The sequence below is a fragment of the Tympanuchus pallidicinctus genome, unplaced genomic scaffold (genome assembly GCF_026119805.1).
Source record: "Tympanuchus pallidicinctus isolate F22 unplaced genomic scaffold, pur_lepc_1.0 scaffold1, whole genome shotgun sequence".
Taxonomy (NCBI): domain Eukaryota; kingdom Metazoa; phylum Chordata; class Aves; order Galliformes; family Phasianidae; genus Tympanuchus; species Tympanuchus pallidicinctus.
In genome coordinates, this window is record NW_026294618.1 from 95,558,061 (window position 1) to 95,577,088 (window position 19,028).

At 38.3% G+C, this 19,028-nt stretch overlaps 1 protein-coding gene across 10 annotated transcripts in view; it reads left to right on the top strand.

Annotated features, from left to right (window-relative positions):
* The window catches only part of PLCB4 (phospholipase C beta 4), a 196,596-nt gene that overhangs the window by 52,640 nt on the left and 124,928 nt on the right, over positions 1-19,028 (top strand). For 9 of the 10 annotated variants that reach the window (XR_008209932.1, XR_008209876.1, XM_052697378.1 and 6 more), the window contains exon 3: positions 16,854-16,921. The exons of the other annotated variant lie outside the window; for it this stretch is intronic. The gene's annotated coding sequence lies outside the window, so the exon portion shown is untranslated. The remainder of the gene's footprint in view (positions 1-16,853; positions 16,922-19,028) is intronic. 10 annotated transcript variants of the gene reach the window in all.

A 19,028-nucleotide genomic window follows, 5' to 3' on the forward strand; every position in this document is an offset into this window, starting at 1 on the left:
TAAGACTGGAGGGTTTGTTTGTTAAGTGCCCTTAGGGCCCAAAGGCTCATACATCAGTAGCATTGAGATCTTTTTAAATTGTATGATTCAATGATTTATTGGTATGTGAAAGTACTGGGGTGACAACATTCTTGTGCTGTAGCTGAGGACCTGGTCTTCTCTATTTCTATCCAGGTTTTCATCAATGTGGCCTGGATGAGAAATAGTTTAGTATCATTACTTCTATGTATGGTGGGTTACTTCCACTGTTATTAGAAAGTAGGAGCACTGCACACCACTCTTCTTTTGGCAGCATATACTCCAGTTGCATTATTTTCCCAGTCGTGCTGGATATACCCCCACTTTCAACTTCTAAATGGTATTTGCCAGGCTGTTTTTTATTTCTTCTAAGGGCCTTTATTGCTTTGTTCACATTGGGAATAATTTGTTTGTGGTTTTCTATTCAGAAATTGAAACTTCCCTGCCTGGTGAATGAGTAATGCCTTGAATAGACGAGCTGGGATTATTCACAATTTACTGGTATTTTATGCACGGTTTAAATCCTGTTAAATGTGTAGTGACAGTGTGGATTTGATTTCTAACTCCTTCTCCTCCTCCCCCGAGCTCAGCTATCAGTCAAGTTTCATGATAAATATTAATTTTTCTGGAGAGTGTTATGCTTTTGTCTCAGGTTTGCTGCCACCTGAATCTGCTCTTCTGAAAATCTGTTGCCAAGCACAAAGGTTACTTGCTGTATTTGTGCTGGCCACCTCTGAAAAGTGGATCTCTGTGAAGTATCTGAATGGATCTGATTCTAGTTACAAGACGTGTACATCAAACATCTTGTCAGACATATCAATAAAAGTTTGTGTAGGAAGTTGAATAACGTTTTAGCTAACAGCTACAATCATCTGTCATCTCTGTCCTTAATGCTTTTTTTTTTTTTTTTTTTTTTAACAGTATAGAGCCTTTCTTCTACAACTTTGTCATCTTATTACCTCACTCACGTTTGTATTATAGCTATCCTCACGTTTGTATTATAGCTATCCTAAATCCTAAGTCAAATTGAATTACTTATTTTAAGCAAATGAAATCATGTTTTAATGTTGATGAGTAGTTTAGTGAAGCAGATGATTGGCAAAAAGAAGTTTTGGACTTCAATTAGACAAAATTGGCATACCATATGATCCATTGCAGAACTGAAAATTGTACTAGATATAAACAGTCACAGAAAAATGCAAATTGATTGTTTGCAACTCTTCCACTCTAGCACAAAAGATTTAATCATCTCAGATGAGATTTTATCCATTGTAGTTTATAGTAGTGGTTTAAGTAATCAGGATTGAAAGCGAGATTTTAAACCTTTGATGCTGTGAGATATTCCAGCCTTGCAGGAACAACCTTTAATTATTCTAGCCAGGGTTTGCTTTAGCTTTAAAAACAGTTGTGCCTTTGTAGGCCAGTTTAGATTAAAGAGGAATTCACACTACTGCCCCAAAGTGGAATTTATCTCTCCTTCACAAAAACCAAGCATCTCTGGGCCCCAGCTCAAACTGTGACTGAAAATCAATCAAAAGAATATGGTATTTATGCGAGGAACAAAATCACGTCATGTGGTGGTTGTGAGATGCAGCTGGAAATGATGGTATTGGAGTGACAACTCTGCTAATATTGGTGTCTGTTGAGTGCCTTTTGGGACCAGAGCTGCCTTGTGAGCTTTGGCAAACCATGTAAAACACCTGCATCTTGTATTTTACTGTTGTACTTTCTTCACAGTGGTATTATGAGGCTTGATTAAGATTATCCAAGCTCTTCCAGAACCCCAGATGAAAGGCATGCACAGAAAACTTAATAAGTAGCAGGAATTTATCAATTGAGAGTGACAGAATTAATAGATACTGTAAATATGAAACCAAATGCTTTTTGTAAGCTTTTCACTACGTTTCATCCCTAAAAAGCATCATTACAGATAGGATATTTTAAGAATAATAAATATACATCTGTATATACATTTTGTATTGGGATGTTCTTCATGTGTGTATCAACTCACAGGCCTTATTGTTTTAGGGACCTGGAGGCTTGGGAGTGTGTGCATCACTCTAGGCTATATCCACATAAGGGAAGTATTGATTAGACTATGTCTGCAGATAATTTCCCATTTCCCTTATAAACATATGATTGCTTTGATGTTCCGTTATGTTTTCCAAAGAAAAACATGCAGCTAAAAATTGACTGCTTTTGTATGTATATTTTCCCTCACAACTTTTGACCTATCCAAGCATTACTAGTAGAGAACAGAAACACTTGACTGCAGATTACTTTTAGGGCCATTTCACTTACTCTGTATATATGGCAAACACAGTGCTGACTAAACCTAAGTTAAAGTCAGAATCACAGAATCACAGAATCGTAGGGGTTGGAAGGGACCTCCAGAGATCATTGAGTCCAACCCCCCTGCCAAAGCAGGTTCCCTACAGCAGGTCGCACAGGTAGGCATCCAGGCAGGTCTTGAACATCTCCAGAGAAGGAGACTCCACCACCTCCCTGGGCAGCCTGTTCCAGTGCTCCGTCACCTCACTGTAAAGAAGTTCTTGCGCATATTTGTGCAGAACTTCCTGTGCTGCAGTTTCCAGCCGTTTCCCCTTGTCCTGTCTCCACTCACCACTGGAAAGAGTCTGGCCTCGCCATTCTGCCCCCCACACCTTAGATATTTATAGACCTGGATCAGGTCCCCTCTCAGTCTCCTTTTCTCAAGGCTGAACAGACCCAGTTCACTCAGCCTTTCCTCATAGGAGAGATGCTCCAGGCCCTTCACCATCTTCGTGGCCCTCTGCTGGACTCTTTCCAAGAGATCCTTGTCTTGAGGGGCTTTCACAAGTGAGAGAAAATAGTGGCTGGCTTGTATTGTGCCAAGAGCTATTGCCATTATGTCATAGTTGCTTTTTTTATGCAAAACAAACAGTAATAACAACAAAAACAACCAACCAAAAACCTCACACCACAACCAAAAAAAACTTCATCACAACAGATCAGAGGAATAAATGCAAAATAAAATGAAAAGCTAAGAGTATTATTTGTGCATGCAGTACCAGTAGTGTACTCTAGTTAGAGACTGAATGTTTGTTCAGATGAGAGGGATCATTTTTTGGCCCTCCTCTAGACATACTCCAACATGTCCATGTAGCTGCTGTGCTAAGGACTCCACTTCTGGATGCAGTATTTGAGGTGAGCTCCCACCAGTGCAGAGTAGAGAGGCAGGATCACCTCCCTTAACCTGCTGCTTTTGACGCAGCTTTCTGGGCTTGGCTTTCTGGGCTCCAAGGACACATTGCTAGCTTCAGCTTGCCATCCACCAGTACCCCCCTCCTCCTTTTCGACAGGGCTGTGATACATCCTTACATCCCCCTGCTTGTATTGATTGTTTGACCAGCAGGTCCTGGTTCTGCCAAGCCAACTGTTTTGTATTTGACCATGAAATCTGTCACCAGGCATTCTTCACAGCATGCTGTCTGATAGGAAGTGTATGTCAGGCAGAATTAATGTAGTCAGTCTTGTTGCCTTGTCTCTTCTTTCTGTTATGATTTAAAAAAAAAAATAAAAAAAGTATACATGGGAGAGTGCTGTTTATCATAACGCCTTTGTTACCTTTTTCATCTGCAGTATAGTTGTTTTCTAGCTCTCTACAAACATCTTATTCTCATTTGCAATACAGCACAAGCAAATTCTTTTATCATTTTCTTAATGGTAATTTCAGACAAATTATAAGTCAAATAAGTCATCTTTTCAAATTCGGCTTGTTTTTTTTTGTTTGTTTCTTAGCTGAGGACAGGGAAGGAAGATCAGTAAAATGGGAGATAACTACAGAGACAGCACCAGACAATTTGTTTTCTATGTTAGTTGTCATTCTGAAGCAGCATGCAGTGATGATGTAGTGTCATATGGTGATGATATTATTGTGATAATCCAGACACAGGTATTTATTTGCATGATGTTGTAATTGTACAATTGTCCAGGAACCACAAGCTTTACTGTAGAACACTTGGAATCCAGAATCTCTGTCCTGAGTTCATCACTTTGCTTGCAGGTTTGAGCCGCTGTTGAGATTTTAATGCAGTAACTGTGTCCTGTTAAAGTGCTATTGGCTTATTTAAAAATCAGGAGAGAGAGGGATGTGGAAGGAGAAGGGCTAATATGATGGAACAGCGTTCATTAGTAACTGGTCCTTTGGCAGGTTTGCAGAGAGGCGAGTTGTGTGTGAGGACAGCAGATATGATGGCTAATGAATGCCTTTTGTTTCTGAGGGTTAGCCTTAACCAGAGCAGTGGCAGGCACTGGATCAACCGGTCAAGTGAGTAAACGGTAGAATACTTGACTTGAGGAGGAAAGATGAATTATTTTCCTTTTCATCTGTGTTCTGTATGTCATTGCGTAGTACTCTGTATTGCAGGGAGAAACGATTCTGGTTTTTGTAGAAGGAACTTGTTCCTCAAGTGAAGAATGGCCCACAGAATAGCGCTGCCAGAGTGGGCCCGGTTAAGTTCTTGCTTAAGTTAATGCTACATCTATCCTGCAGCTCGCTGTGTGATTACAGGATCAGGAGTTATGTTTGAAGTTGCTGCCATCTGCCTTGCTTGGGTAAATGCCAGTGAGGATGCAGCAGCTCTAAGGGAGATGTCAGCATCACTGGAGAGGCAGTGATGTCTGGTTAGCCATGTTGAAATACAGCCCTCTGCAGCATCACACTTGTGAGCCTCACTAATGTTGGCAGGCTATCCCTGCACACAAAGCAATCCCACCTCCAGCAGCAGCACTAGCTGTACTCAGTGTTAAAGGCTGACAGACTGATTTGAATGCAGACACATTTTCGGGCTCGTTCATGTGCCACTTGTTTTTTCACAGAGAAGATGGGCTGTGTCAAAGGATGAACTAGATTAAGATTAACATTGAGTTTAAAAAAAAAATGCTTTTAATGTTTTATTTATTTTAGAATAAGTGTAAGGAAAATGTACTCTTAATAGATTTATACAATTACTTTGTACAGTTCAGATTTGTTGTGAGAAAATAACATCAAATTTAGCTTTTGGTAGGTTGTGGGTGATGTAATTTGTTTCACCTGGATTTAAATGTTATTGATTACAACTTTGTCAGTCAATACCGAATGTTATTTATTTTACTGTCTCCTGTATATAAAAGAGTACAAGCCCAAGCATGAAAACAGTCTTCTTAGTGAAAGTTGGCTTATGTACTCTTCAGTGACTGCATTGTGTATTTTAATGATATGAAACTGATAAAGCTGAGATAAATCAATCTTCCAGTGTAGATTAGACTTTGCTTCATGGAAAGGGCTATAACATGTAAGTAATGGAAAGAGCAAGGACTCATTTAACTTCTTAAATAATTCAAATCTTATGAAACCTTTTTTCTGTTACTTTGCTTTTTGTCAGACCCTTTGGGCATTCTGCTGAACAGCTGAAGTAAAACAAGTGTGTCCCAGACACTTGACAGCTACAGTTATAGTCTACTCTAACTGAAAAACAGCAGAGAAAAAAATACCCAGTAAAATACAGAATATTTCTACTTACCAGTCATTAGTGTTATTTTTAATGTGCCCTATATGCATCCAGTCAGTTATGGCCAGTAAGCAATATGTTCATGAGCAGTCCCTTTGTGTGGAATTCCACATTTGGTCACTATGCATTTCCTCATATTTTTGTTGCAAATTCGTTTGATTTATTTTTAGCTGGGAAGCATTTGTGGGAGTGATAGAGATTGAAATAATCTTTCATTCACACAATAACATGCAAGAAAAGTTTAAGACAGTAAAAAATATGGAAATAATGGAAATAGGCCAGTGGTCTGACAGATTGAAAGCTGTAATGAAGAGGCTGTTGTTATTTTTGAAATACATCAGATTTTAAATCAATTATATCTTCCTAATTAGCTGTCCTTCTAATTAAAATAGAATGTCGAATTGCAATCTCAGTGACATGAAGTTCCAAGAGCATTTTATGGACAAGTAGAAGGCAGCAATTGCATGGGGAAATGAGTGATGTGAGTGGACGGCACAAAACTGCTGGTAGGGAACAGCATTGGATTGCAAATTGATGAAGAGCAAAGGTTAGTTGGCTTAGAAGCTGCCTGGATACAAACTGTTAAATTACGGTGAACACAGATGTGGGGGCAAACAAGTCATTTTCCTTTTAAAAATTAAATGAAAGAAAACATGGTATGTACCAATTGAGTTAAATGAATCAGTTGTGAAGTGCTCATTCTGTTTTGGAACTGTGATATGATGGGTACAGATATACAAATAAAGGCAAAACTGGCCTAATGAACAGTGGTTCATTTAATAAGCACCATTTTAATCCTAACTTGCGACTGGAAGATATTTTGCATGTCCGATAACAGCTTTTTTTTTTTTCCCCATTTGCTGTGCTTATCAATTGTGCAAAGAACTATTCTGACTTCTGGGCAGAGGTGCTCTATTGTTCCCCATTGAAAGAAATGCAGTAGAACTTTGCTGAAACTTTTGGAAAGTCTATGAAATGTAATGGTATTTTTGTGCTATGGCATTTGATCAGGGACACTGCCAGCTGAGAATGTAGTCACATCTTTGTGATGTACAGTGGTTTTCATGTCCTATTTTCTTCCAGCGATAAACTTCTTATATTGAATAAAAAACCTATTCTATTTCTGCAGGTTATTCACTTTTCTTCAATTTAAAAACAATTTAAATTAATCTCTGATCTGAGCAGCAGCTCATGCTGAACTGCCTCTTCACATGTGGGTCAACTTATTCATGCTCTGAGCCAAAAAGTTCTGTCTTTAAGGTGTCAAGAATGTTTCTATTCTTTATATAGTCTTTTGTCAATCCTGTTTCTAATTCTTACCAGTTCAGTAATTTTGATAACTTGAAAGCAATGTGCTGTGATGATAAAATGCTTGAATTTTATGTGATGATAATAGCAGATGAATTTGGGAAATATGATGAGCAAGGAAGCCACTAGATAGATTTTGGTTCTTTTACCAGGCAGACTGTATTTCACATAACAGTTTACATGACAGATAAAGTTAAATAGCATATGGAAACGATCTTTGGATGAAATCCTAGCTCCAAGTCAGTGTCAAAATTCACATTAATTTTGAAATCATACTTCTTGTCTGGTTCATAACCAATTCATTTAAAACATAAAATGCTTGGAAGAAATTCTAGCCTGCAAAAGCCAGGAATGCTGTTTCTCACTAGGGAGAAAGGAGAGAGTAAGTAAGCATTGTAAAGTCATCGGTTTTAATATAAGTGAAAAAAGTCCTTCAAACAACTCCATGAGCTGGTTTAATGCAGTTGCACAGCTATGGTTTTACGTCTCTCATGATACAGCAGAAACAAATATGACCTCACCAATGTCTTTCTGTATGTGATGTCAAATCTAAGTAATTAGAGATGCCTGTAATGTGCCTGAAAGTTAAAAACAATTTTCTCTGTGAAAGGATGAGATACTTGCTTGACTTTAAAAAGAAGTGTGATTCATTTGTGATCCACTTAACCCACAGAGAAACTATATCATGAATTATTTCATGCATTTTCTTTAAAGTCATAGAATCATAGAATCACCAAGGTTGGAAAAGACCTAAAAGGTCACCCAGTCCAACCGTTCACCTACTCCCAATAGCTCCTACTAAACCATGTCCCTCAACACAACATCCAGCCTCTCCTTGAACACCCCCGGGTCAGTGATTCCACCACCTCCCTGGGCATCCATTCCAGTGCCTGACCACCCTTTCTGAAAAGTAATACTTCCTCATGTCCAGCTTGAATCTCCCCTGCCGTAGCTTGAAACCATTCCCTCTGGTCCTAAAAAAGTCATAGCTTTGTAATTAGGTCTGCAGGGACCAAATCCAGTCCAGATAAAATGTGTTGCATTCCACCTGCAGTGGAGCAGACTGGACTATAATATATGTGAGCAGAGTGACAAGATCACAATGAGCAGTCTATCTCTTCAGTAATGATCACTGTGAATCCTAAGAATGTCTAAAGAAAAGCATCTTTCTTTTGTGTTTGTAGCTCTTAGAGTTTTAAGTTGCAAGGAAAACAGTGTCTGCATAGATGATTATCTATGAAGTAAAGTAGAAAACCAAAATGTCACGGTCAGACTACTTAAAGCTCAGGTGGAGAATTTGTCTTGTCACAATTTTTATTTACTTTGGAAATTAAGTCATGTTTCTGAGGTCACTTTCTCTTTTTGTCTTTGTATCACTCTCGTTTGTACTTATTTGCTTTCTTGGAGCCCTGCAGAAATTCAGGATCATGTTCCACACTACTGCTCCCCTGAATGTTCCTCTGTTTCTAGGTCTTGGTTTTATTTAGCTTTCCTGTAGAATAAATTGACTGTAGATTTTGTTCTTCTTTTTGCAAATAATTATTTTTAAGCCTTGCTTTTTTCCATGAGAAACCTCATTGAATTGAGGTCAGTCATAGGTTTAAACTATGTGCGAGATTGAAGGATCAAGGCTTTTCTGTATTAATGCATGACTTGTGAACAACTTCCAAGTAATCTTTCTAGAACAAAATGACTGCATAAGGTTTCAATATGTTGGCTATTCACTATGTCCTCATTATTTCAGTATAGAATACTTTGGACAAATCTCTTTTGTAAGAGGACAGTTGAAGTACTTGGCAATTCACTCTTTTTTTTTTTTTTTTTTTTTTTTTTTGAGATACCACATAATCTGATATAGTACTGAAATATTGCCCTTATGATATTTGCTTCTATAGAGAATTTCTTTGAAAATGATAGTGCACAGCATTGATCTGTATTTTGTGGCATTTAAATGGTAACCATTACAAAATGAAACAGGGTTAGCATAAAATTTGTGTAGGGCTTAATTTATCCAGTGAAATTAATTAGAGCATTTAGTTGCTGAATGACAAATCATCATTGAGTAGTGAGCTTAGAACATAATTTTTATCAAAACTGTATTATTAAACGAAATACAAATTTTAACAGTTTACATCATACAGTTCAAACGCTTACATAAAGCTTTATGTTTGGCTCTCTCCGTGTTTGCATATTTCCTTCGTAAATTGCAGTTCTTTGTTTCTGCAGTGTTATAATTTATTTATATATGTGTTTGAATATTCTCATACATCAAACTATAAATATTTTAGCTTTTATTGTTAATACTGAAAATGTTTAAATTAGTGTTTTGAAGAGCTGAACTTTTTTTTTCCTTTCCATAGTATATTTAATCTCTGCATGCATTTTTATTCAGTTCTAAACATGATCATTTGACTGTAGTGTGACATCACATATTTCTGTACATTTCTGTGCCAGTAAGAGTTTCTGTTCATCCATTAGAAATATTAACTTAATTTGTTTAAAAATGAAAAGAGTAATGATAATAAAGCAACTCGTGTCACTGAAATCTACAGCTGGTATCTAGAAGTGAATAACTAGCATTGTACAAATATGGAACTGGGCATAAAATATAAGGATTGAAAACGCCATTGTTGAGACTTTTCTGGTCAAAAGTAATACAAATCTGGCTTGTGTAAATGATATGTGGGAAATGAAGATAGTTATTTAGTTTGATCACTGTGAGACAAGACAAAAGCAATGAGCGAATGGGAAAACTGAAGATAGAATTTTATTGGAAAAATACAGTCAGTTACTCCTGCCATTTTTGTTCACTTAAGAAGGAGCTGTGTTTCTTACAGTGTTTCTTCTTTGAAAAAGTGTCTTCCATTGTTTCCTTAGCAAAAAAACAACAACAAAAACAAACCATGTGATGTATATATAGAAGTCATAGTAGATTCTCTATTTCTATCACCATGAGCTGAGAATGGACACTTAGTGGTTTCCAAAATATCTCATTAATCTCTTCTGCTGCAGGGGAGTTATAATGACAGTCAGTGCATTCTTCTTTTTTCATTCAAATCTTTTGTGAGAGAAGGTTATGTAGAAGAAAATCTTGTTTTATTTTCAGTTATGAAGAAAAATGAAAAAATATCAGGCAGAGGAAAGACTACACATAAAATATACAGCTTATTTTGAGATAAAACTACTTTGCTATGACTTTATTATGTTGTCACAAACTTTTTATGCTGTCAAACTGCCAATATCTGAATATCTTCAGAAATCATTTTGCAGCTAGATGGAATCAACTTTTTCTGTTATCAAGTTTAATCCTTCAGAATACAAAGTGAATTTTGGAGGAATCATCATTTCTGCTTAGTTGTTTTGATTGGAGCCCTCCACAGAATTGTGTTAGTCAGAGCACCCAGATCTTCAGCAAGTATAAATGAAGTTTTTGCTAGCTGCCAGCTACCTAAGTTTAGTGCTTATTTTCTATGTCATATGTGTATTTCTCCCTCCAGGCACAAAATATTTGGGTCCATTCACAGGAGATCCCCATACGTGGGGATTTACTTATGGTGTGGCTGCTGTGTGGTGGTAATTTCCTATTTCTCTTGAATCACTGCTGCAGGAGTCAGGGCTGTCTCCAGCGACTAATGATAAGTTTCATCAAGCTGAATAAAGCACCTACTGTTACAATGAAAATATTTTGTCGTTTTTCTCTATGTTCCTGCCACATCCTGTCTTGCTGAAGCTTCTTGTTTACTTTCTGTGGCAACTGTGGGCTTCTGCTTCATCAGTCTGCAAACCTTTATAATTGGGTATAGGTGTGTGTTGGCATTTTTCTTCAAATGGCATGTGGTTTTGGAGATCTTCCACATGCTTTTTAATTGTTCTAAAGTGAATGGGATAAATAATATAAAAGATTCAATACAGTGCTGTAGGAAGGAGGAGGAGAGATGTGTGACCATCATTTCAAGAAAGTGAATTCTCATGAGCTCCTACAGTGTGAGTCTACAGAATAAAATTGTTGCTGGGCATGTTGGCTGGATGTGTAGATTTACAACATGAATCTTTGCAAAGAGGCACGTAGGGAGATGCGTGCCAAAAACAGATAGGCATGTACATCCCCAGAATACTAGGACCTGTTGAATAGAGGGATGTGGCCTTCACCCCCAGTTAGTGTTGTGCCAGTCACTGCAGAAAGTGGCTGTAGGAAAACACATGAGCTTCTCTCATACCTGGGTCTCGTGCAGTTCAAATTCTTGCAGTGATGCAGTGATCTCTAGAGTAGGTTTGTTCAGCTAATAAGCCAATACTAGTATCAGGCAGTTGAGCAAGTGCATTTACCAGAACTGTTGGCACTCAATAACAGCTCTGTACTTGCAGCTGCTTTTAACATGCTTCATCTATTCAGATGATAAGCTGCACAAAGGCTTGAGGCTATAGCTGAAGGAAACATGAGGGGAAACTAAGCTAAAAGCAGAAGTGTGTGCCTCTATCCATGAAGAGCCCTCACCCTGTACCATTTAGCAGTTCCCTTCTACACTTCAGGAACCTCTGTCTCTTGGTGTCAGTGCAAGTTTCCCCTTTGACTAATGTGGGTGCAGGATTTCACACTGAGCGCATGGAGTGGCCAAGTCATTGGCTGATGAACGTCTGTACACCAGTACTAATAGAAAGATCCTTGACTCAATAGAGAAGTAGCAATTGCAAAGTCATCAAAGAAGTAACTTCTGGTTGATTTCCATTTATTGCTCTAGCTGTGGTACATTACTGTGTGCTAGTTTTAAAAATCTCACCTTTACGAATGCTGTCTTTCTTCATTCATCGTACATGACTTTTACTGCTCCTGTTACGACCCTCAGTAGAAATCAAAGTTTCTTACTGTTGTAAAGCAGTTTGAAATTGCAGCCCTCAAGTCCTTTAAAACATTAATCCCTGGTTCCAGATTTTGTGAAATGCTGGCTATATGGTTAGTGTGCTGCAGTTGAAGCACACCTAAGGCAACACTTGAAGAAAATGATTAATAATTCTGGTTTGCATGAAATCAGAATGTGAAAATGCAGGTTCATGTTGTATTGCTTTGGTTGTAACGCTTTTTTTCTTTTTTTAAGTGAATTGTTTCTCCCAACTCCATTGCTTTTTTTCTTCATTCCACTGTAATTTGGACGTGCTCGTATATCTGTCAGTCTGAAGTGTAAGAGTGAACTGAGTTCAGAAAATAAGGGGAAAAAAAGGAAGGGTAGAGGTAGAACTTTGTGGTTTGTTGTTTTCTCTTGAAATCGTTGAATTCTTGTAAAAAGCTGCACAGGCACAGCAGATGAGTAGGACAGCAGAGGGCTACCAGTTTACTGAATTCTGCACAAAATATGGGAACTCCTTAAAATGTCTCTACTGGTGGGAACTTTTAGTAGACAGCATAGATTGCACCCAGTGAAGCAGTGTCTCTAAAATAAGTGTCAACGTTCCTTGTGTAACTCCTATGTTCCTTTCATAATTCTTGTGTATGTTCTGCAAGGTTTAGAGGAAGCTCACGTCTCCATCATTAAGGGGCTTGCACATGGACAGCCAACCCCCCTACTTTCTCAGTGTGCCCTTTCCAGGATGTTAATTTGCTTTTTTCTAAGAACATGGATTCTACTTGGTGCCAAATTTAGGCAGACTTTATCATGTGCATTTATAAACTTGATCTGGCCTGAAATACTTCACTGTAATGAAAACTATCGAGGTCAGTATTCTTCAAGCAAAGAGAACAGCAGTGCTGTTCCTTGCTTTCTCCTTTCTTCACCCAACAGCATTGTTGAGAATTTCTTATTCAAATCATCCAGCAGTCCTTCTGTTACAGCAGGAATTACAGCTCTGCCTGGAATTCTACTGCAGTACTTCTAGTCACAAATACTGTGCCTCAGCTACAATAATATCCCAATTTTCAGCATTCTGTACAATTGAGTAGCTACACTGGGGGCCAGAAAGATTTTGTATTGATGGTTTTCACAGCTGTTTGATCTAAAGGTTACTTTTACTGTGTTCTCTTTTATAGTAACTGAATGTACTTGAGTTTGTAGAAACAAACAGAAAATGTTTGCTGTTCTAACCCTTCCCCTCTCCTTTCAGTGACTGTTCCTGGTCACATGCTGGCACTGCTGTTCACAGCTGAGTGGGTGGTTATCTGTGCGTCCAGCCTCTTCTTCTTGTCTCTTTATCGATCCAGCTCTTCAGGAGCAAGGTTTACTGAGTGCAGTGCGAGATGCAGAGCCCTCAGAGTGGGAAGCAGGACCTCTCACCAGGCAGCCGTGCATTTGCTCATCTTGGAGATATTTATTTATTTATGTATTTATTTTGTGATTTGAGCTTTGTGTTAGATTTAAACAAGCAGAAGCAAAGGGAGGGTCTGTGTACATCTGCTGTCTCTACTGCAGCAGTAGTAAAAAGGAATTTACTGCCTGTCAGAATGGTTAGTGGCTGGGGGATGGTCTGTTCTCAGGTCGAACTGTGGGGGTTTTGTTCTTTCTGATTCCCTCTGAGCTCTGTGCAGGGAAGGGCACTGAAATTAGGAACAGTATGTGGCAGGGGCAGTTCTCTCTGTGCTGAGCTAGATTGACTGTGCCATTTGTATGTTTGCTGTGATGATGATTTCAGAGGGGATGGAGAAAAATATACAAATGTTTTAAATAACAAAAATAGTAACTAATCCTACAATGCTGTAATTGACATCTAGCTGTACATGAGTACAGAGTAGCAAATAATTAGCATGAATGTCAGTATTCTGAAGGCCCCAAGAACTGTTCTGTGGTTTTAACTTGGTATGGAATTTATGTGGATGAGTCCTGGGATACACAGAATATTCAGCTGGATGCATTATGGCGATCTATAAATTACACAACATGATTTAAAGCTCAGCTTCACAAAAACAGGATAAATTAATTGTTTTATGTATATCAGGCCAGCTATGTGGTTATGGACTCAATTACGTAATTACAAGCTGAAATTTATCCTGTACTTCCCCTCTGTTATTGTTGATCAAGGTAATCGTATACTTTTATTTATTACCCTGTAGCTATGTGCATAATTCCCATTTGACAGCCCGTTGTGACAGCTTGTTGAAATAGGCTCCAGACTGCAATTAGCACCATGTGATATGGTTAGGCCTCAGTGCCACCTCTTGTGAAATATTTATAAATATTGCCAATTGGATGCTTATTTATAGCATGCTTGTTTCTTTTTTATTACCTTGAGAGAAACAAGATTTGTAGGAGCAGATGATACATCTTTCATCTGGCTAACTGATGAGACTTGCAGACAAGCTTTCGGACACAGACTCTTTCCCAGGTCTGTGAAAAATAGGCCTTATAATGCCAATTTGATCAACTGTTTATTCTGCCCACCAAAAAGATTTGTGGCAATGATGGTTGCTGTTCTTTCTTTGGAGAAGACTCACGGAAGACTACTTGTGAGCTGGGGTAGTGGTCACATGGAACGAAGGTCTAAAGACTCTATAAAATTTCCTTTCTGTTGCTCCTTCTCATGGACGCTCTGCTGGGATCTTTCTTCAGTGAATAGTGCTTGAAGCAGTTGCATTTTTGTGCCTCAATTGCATACGGGCACAGGCTTGCTTCTTTTGGAGAGAGTACACAGGAGAATCAGATTTCAAAATGGCTGCTAGAACTCTGACAAAGAGAGCTTTTCTTACCCTTGGTAGGCTCATTGCATGTTGCCTGATATGAATCCATTTCCTACAAGATCAGGTGATGTCTTTGCCATGTTTCTGTTTGCAGAAAAGTTTCAGGTAAAATTTCTAATATCACTTGGAGTTAGTGGAGTTGTTCAACTTTGTTTTGGATCTGGAGTGGAGTGTGTGTTGCTGCAGTCCATTAATAGATTTCCTTATGGTGATGGTATGACGCCTTGTGGCTTTGAAGATCCTTAAAAATATTAGAGCTTATTCCCCCTTAACTCAGAACTGATTGCTGATGCTTTTCCTGAGGTAAACAGACTTCATCGTAAATAATTGTTCTATTTTTGACAGACCTCAGACAATAGTGTGAAATTTTCATTTGTGCCCCTCTGAAAAATTTCAGAAGTTATTATCATGCAGAGTAGACTGCAGAGCATGGAGAATGTGAACAACCCCATGATGTGGCTGTTAAATCAGATCGAGAGTTTGTATTTGCCTGGCACTTGGCTTCTCTAGGCACTTGGTTGACGGCAAGCTGGCTGGAATCTCATTTGCATTAGACACGGGCAATCTTTGCTTATTTAAGGGCAGGAAAAAGAAGCAACAGGTCATTTCTACTCTTGCTAATGTGTTATGGTTGTCAGACATGTATCGATCTCAGCTCTTGTGGATTGTTTTGTGACTTAACATAAAGGTAGAGTTTTAAGTCTTGATTTCAGAACCGCTATTTTAACTCATCCCCTTGAAAGTTAGATTCTTCTCTTAACTCACAGCTCCATCTGCTGTTGGTGCATTTTGTTATATTCAGTCTCCCCTGTCCATCTTCAGGTTAGTTTTTTTAAAATTCATTCACGCAGATAAAACTGCTTTTTACTAGTGCACTCTTTTGTCTGGGGCCTCCTTTTGTCCTCACTGGTCTTCCACAAGTCTCTGCCACTTTACTCTTTCCTATGAGTGAGTACTGTGAGTACCATCATGACACACCTCTAACTAACAATTTTAGGTGTTAGTTGAATCTATAAGTTGGATCATTTAGGGTCAGAAACAAGAATGGTGCATGGGGAGACTGTTTTGTGCATTGTGCTTAACGTCTGTTGGAAAAAGCTTCTCAGCTGTGAACACATCTTTTTTTCTTGATTCTTATGTCATTTTCCTGTTCTTTTGTGTTGATAATTGTCTTGATAAAATTCAGTTTTACTTCACTCATTCCAATTTGAAATGATTTCACAGATTAGATTGCTACTTTGATATCATTTCCCCATTTACTTCTTTTCCTGGCTTCTTAAGCATTGAATACCAACTGCACTTTTTTACTTTCAGGGCTCTTTACTGAGATTCCCTGTGGCCTTCACTTCTGCTCTGATTCACTACATAATAAGATACATGCCTTCACTCCTGAACAGTCCAGGTCCCAATCCTTCTTTGCTTACTTTTTGCATTCTCAACTCAAGACCTCTTGTAGCAAAAGATGCTATCATAACATCTGGCAAGCTGCATCATCATCCTTCTTCAGTTCCTCATAGAAAGTCTCTTTTCTGTAAACAAACCAGTGTTTCAAGGCAGTGACCAGTGTTATCAGTTTAGTTCCATATGCCTCTGGCAACTTTTCCCATGAGATGATTAGGTCACGGAATATCTTTGGCTCTGTTCTAGTACAATGCTACAGAAAATAATGTGTAGCCTATGACTGCAGTTCCAAGGTGGTGTGGAAATACAGATGATATCTTAATATGCTCTTTATAAATATTTTAGTTGCAACTAGTTTCATAGTTGTGGGTGAAACCTGACTGTGGCAAGCAGGATGGTTAGAAATATGGGAATGGATGTGCAGAAGGATCATGGTCTTCATTCTGTAATGCATCTCTTGTTCATGCTGTACTCAACTCTGCTTTACTGAGCCTTGCACTTCTGTAGGGAAATCTTACCAACTCTGTTGCTCATCTAAGGAACACATGAAACACAATTAAAATCAGCTAGCATTTATTCTGGGAAGCTATAAATGTGACAGCACTGTTCATCTGCTTCTTTGTGATGACTATTAATCATTCAGGATGCTTTATGAATGTTAAAAAAACTGCTGTGGCACAGTGCAGTGGAGAATGGCATGCTTCATCCAGAACTTCCAGCACTGCTAGCCATAACCTATCTTTTTCTATGCAAAAATACATAGCAAAATTTTTCCCATGAGACTTGTAAGTGTTGTAACTGAATCCTGTTCCTAAGTGTTTATCCTGATACTGTGCTTTTGTGGATTGTGTGGGGGAGTGTTTTTGCCATTAGTGAGATTTAGCAGATGACAGAATATTTTATAATGAACTTCTTTTTGTTTTATTGCTTCACAGAAGGAAGAGATTCCCAGCACATCAGCCTAATTAGACCGCTGTTTTCCCATCCAGTCCAGAACTACTTTGTAAGTTGTTTGTAAACTAGAAATTGAAAGATAAGCAGAATTTGTAAAAGTGATGCTATAGCCCCCTTGTCCCTCTCCTCCCCTTCCTCCATCTTTCTCCCCTCTCCCTCTGTCTCTGAGCTTAAGCTTTGGGTATGTTATATCAATCTCTTAATCTGCTATAGATTTATTGGTGTATGACCTGGTTTCAATACATTACCCCATGATAACTAAACTGAAATTGATTAACAGTACTAGAGAACAAAGAGACTGTTACTTTGGGAAACAATTTCTAGGTTTTGATTGTTTCACGGTGATGCTGGCTTACAATATTTTATTTTTTCAGCCTACTGCCTATTCTTATTTCTGTGGAAATATACAACTAACCTGATTGGGAGACCATTTTTTTCTTAAACTGCAAAGGAAAACACGTATATGCTTTTTTTATGGTGTCATTACAGCTGCAGTAGCTTAGGTGATGTGAAGAAACAAACAACTGACTGATGTTCTAAGAAAAGTTTGAGAGCTGGTAGTGTCACTGGTGTCACTGAAGACTTGGTAGCCTGATCCAAGAACATAAAATATTCAAGACCCAAAAAAGACAGATTTTTAAACTGAGGAGCCAGCTTGAGTGGCAGTGACTATATGACTATATCATATGAGGTATGAACTTCTGCTGCCCTGTAATTGGTGGATTGGTAAATTTTGAGGCAGCTGATAGTATCATTTTCACGGAGAACTTTATCAGTTTATGAAGAAGATGTCAGGTATCATGGCTATGTGGGGGACCAGCTTGTGAAGAGAAACTTTGTGAAGTAACAGAAATACAGATGTACGTTTCTTACAGCAAAGCTACCTAGGCAGCTAGTGGGATTCCAGATGCATTCCCAAATTGCAGCTCACCTAAAAAAAAAAACCAAAAAAAACCAAAAAAAACAAAACCCACCACTGTACCATAGGTTTGGCACTTGCCTAGCTTTTGTTTGATTTACAGTAAGCTCAGTAATTCTCATGACAAAATCAAGCCAAGAAAAAAACGATTAGGGAGATGCTTCATCTAGTTCTTGCTCTCTGTAAATAGGGACATCTCTGACTGAATTTTGAACTCTGTTGTTGTGAATGAGTGTCATGTAATACTGGCAACAGATGAAGCTGCTGAAGTGCAAGGCATACAGGCTAATAAAAAGTACTGGATCAGTGACCTACATCGAGAGAGACTTTTTCATGTTATCTTTCATTATGTAGGTCAGCAACTATCCAAGATTTCAAGACCAATGGAATCCTTTTCCTCCAGTCATAAGAGTTGACTGTAATTAGCATTACTTAGTTTGTTACTACCTTACCATGGTTATTACAGCCTGCTCAGTTTAGGATGCATTGAGTATAGTGCCTAAACTTTTCGCTCTAGAGAAGATGATGTGCAATGAATGTTTTGTAATTCCCTTAGATTTGCTGTTGGAAATGTGTCTATTCCTGCAGACAGTTCACTGTGATGCACCTGAATATTTCACTCTTTAATGCATATCTGTTTGTCACGATAGCTCATTCCCATAGTCTCTAATTAGTTTATTAAATATTCCTGGAGAAGTTAGGATGATGTTCATTGATAAACTGCCTAACAGTCACTGTGGAATGACCAGTCTGCTTAAATGCTCTGGTCTATTGGATCAGTATCACTATGGGTTCTGGATTGCCAAAGCAAATCTCACTGTGAGCAGTGGAGAAAATTTGGATCTTCTCTTCTACCATCAGTACTGTGCAGAGAAGTCCGTGCATACCCAGCAGTGAGGGGCAAAAATAGTAACTACTTGGTACAGTCATTACTTTGACCTGGCCTTTTTCATGCATAGAAATGCTTCAACTCTGGGCCAAACAACTCAGTACTCACTGATCTCGTTTTCCCAGCACCATAATCTCAGTGGATATACCAAGTGGGTATTGCTGTACTTTTTTTTCCTCTTTGGCATAACATGAGTCAAGTATCACTGTGAATGCCTAAACTGAATCTGTTTGTTTTACTGTTAAAGTTTAAATCAGTGATTAGAATAGTTGAAAAAATGGATCTTTTTTCCTGGAAATACAGTTAGTGCTAGGCAGTACTCACTAATACAAGCTTTAGAAATTGTGG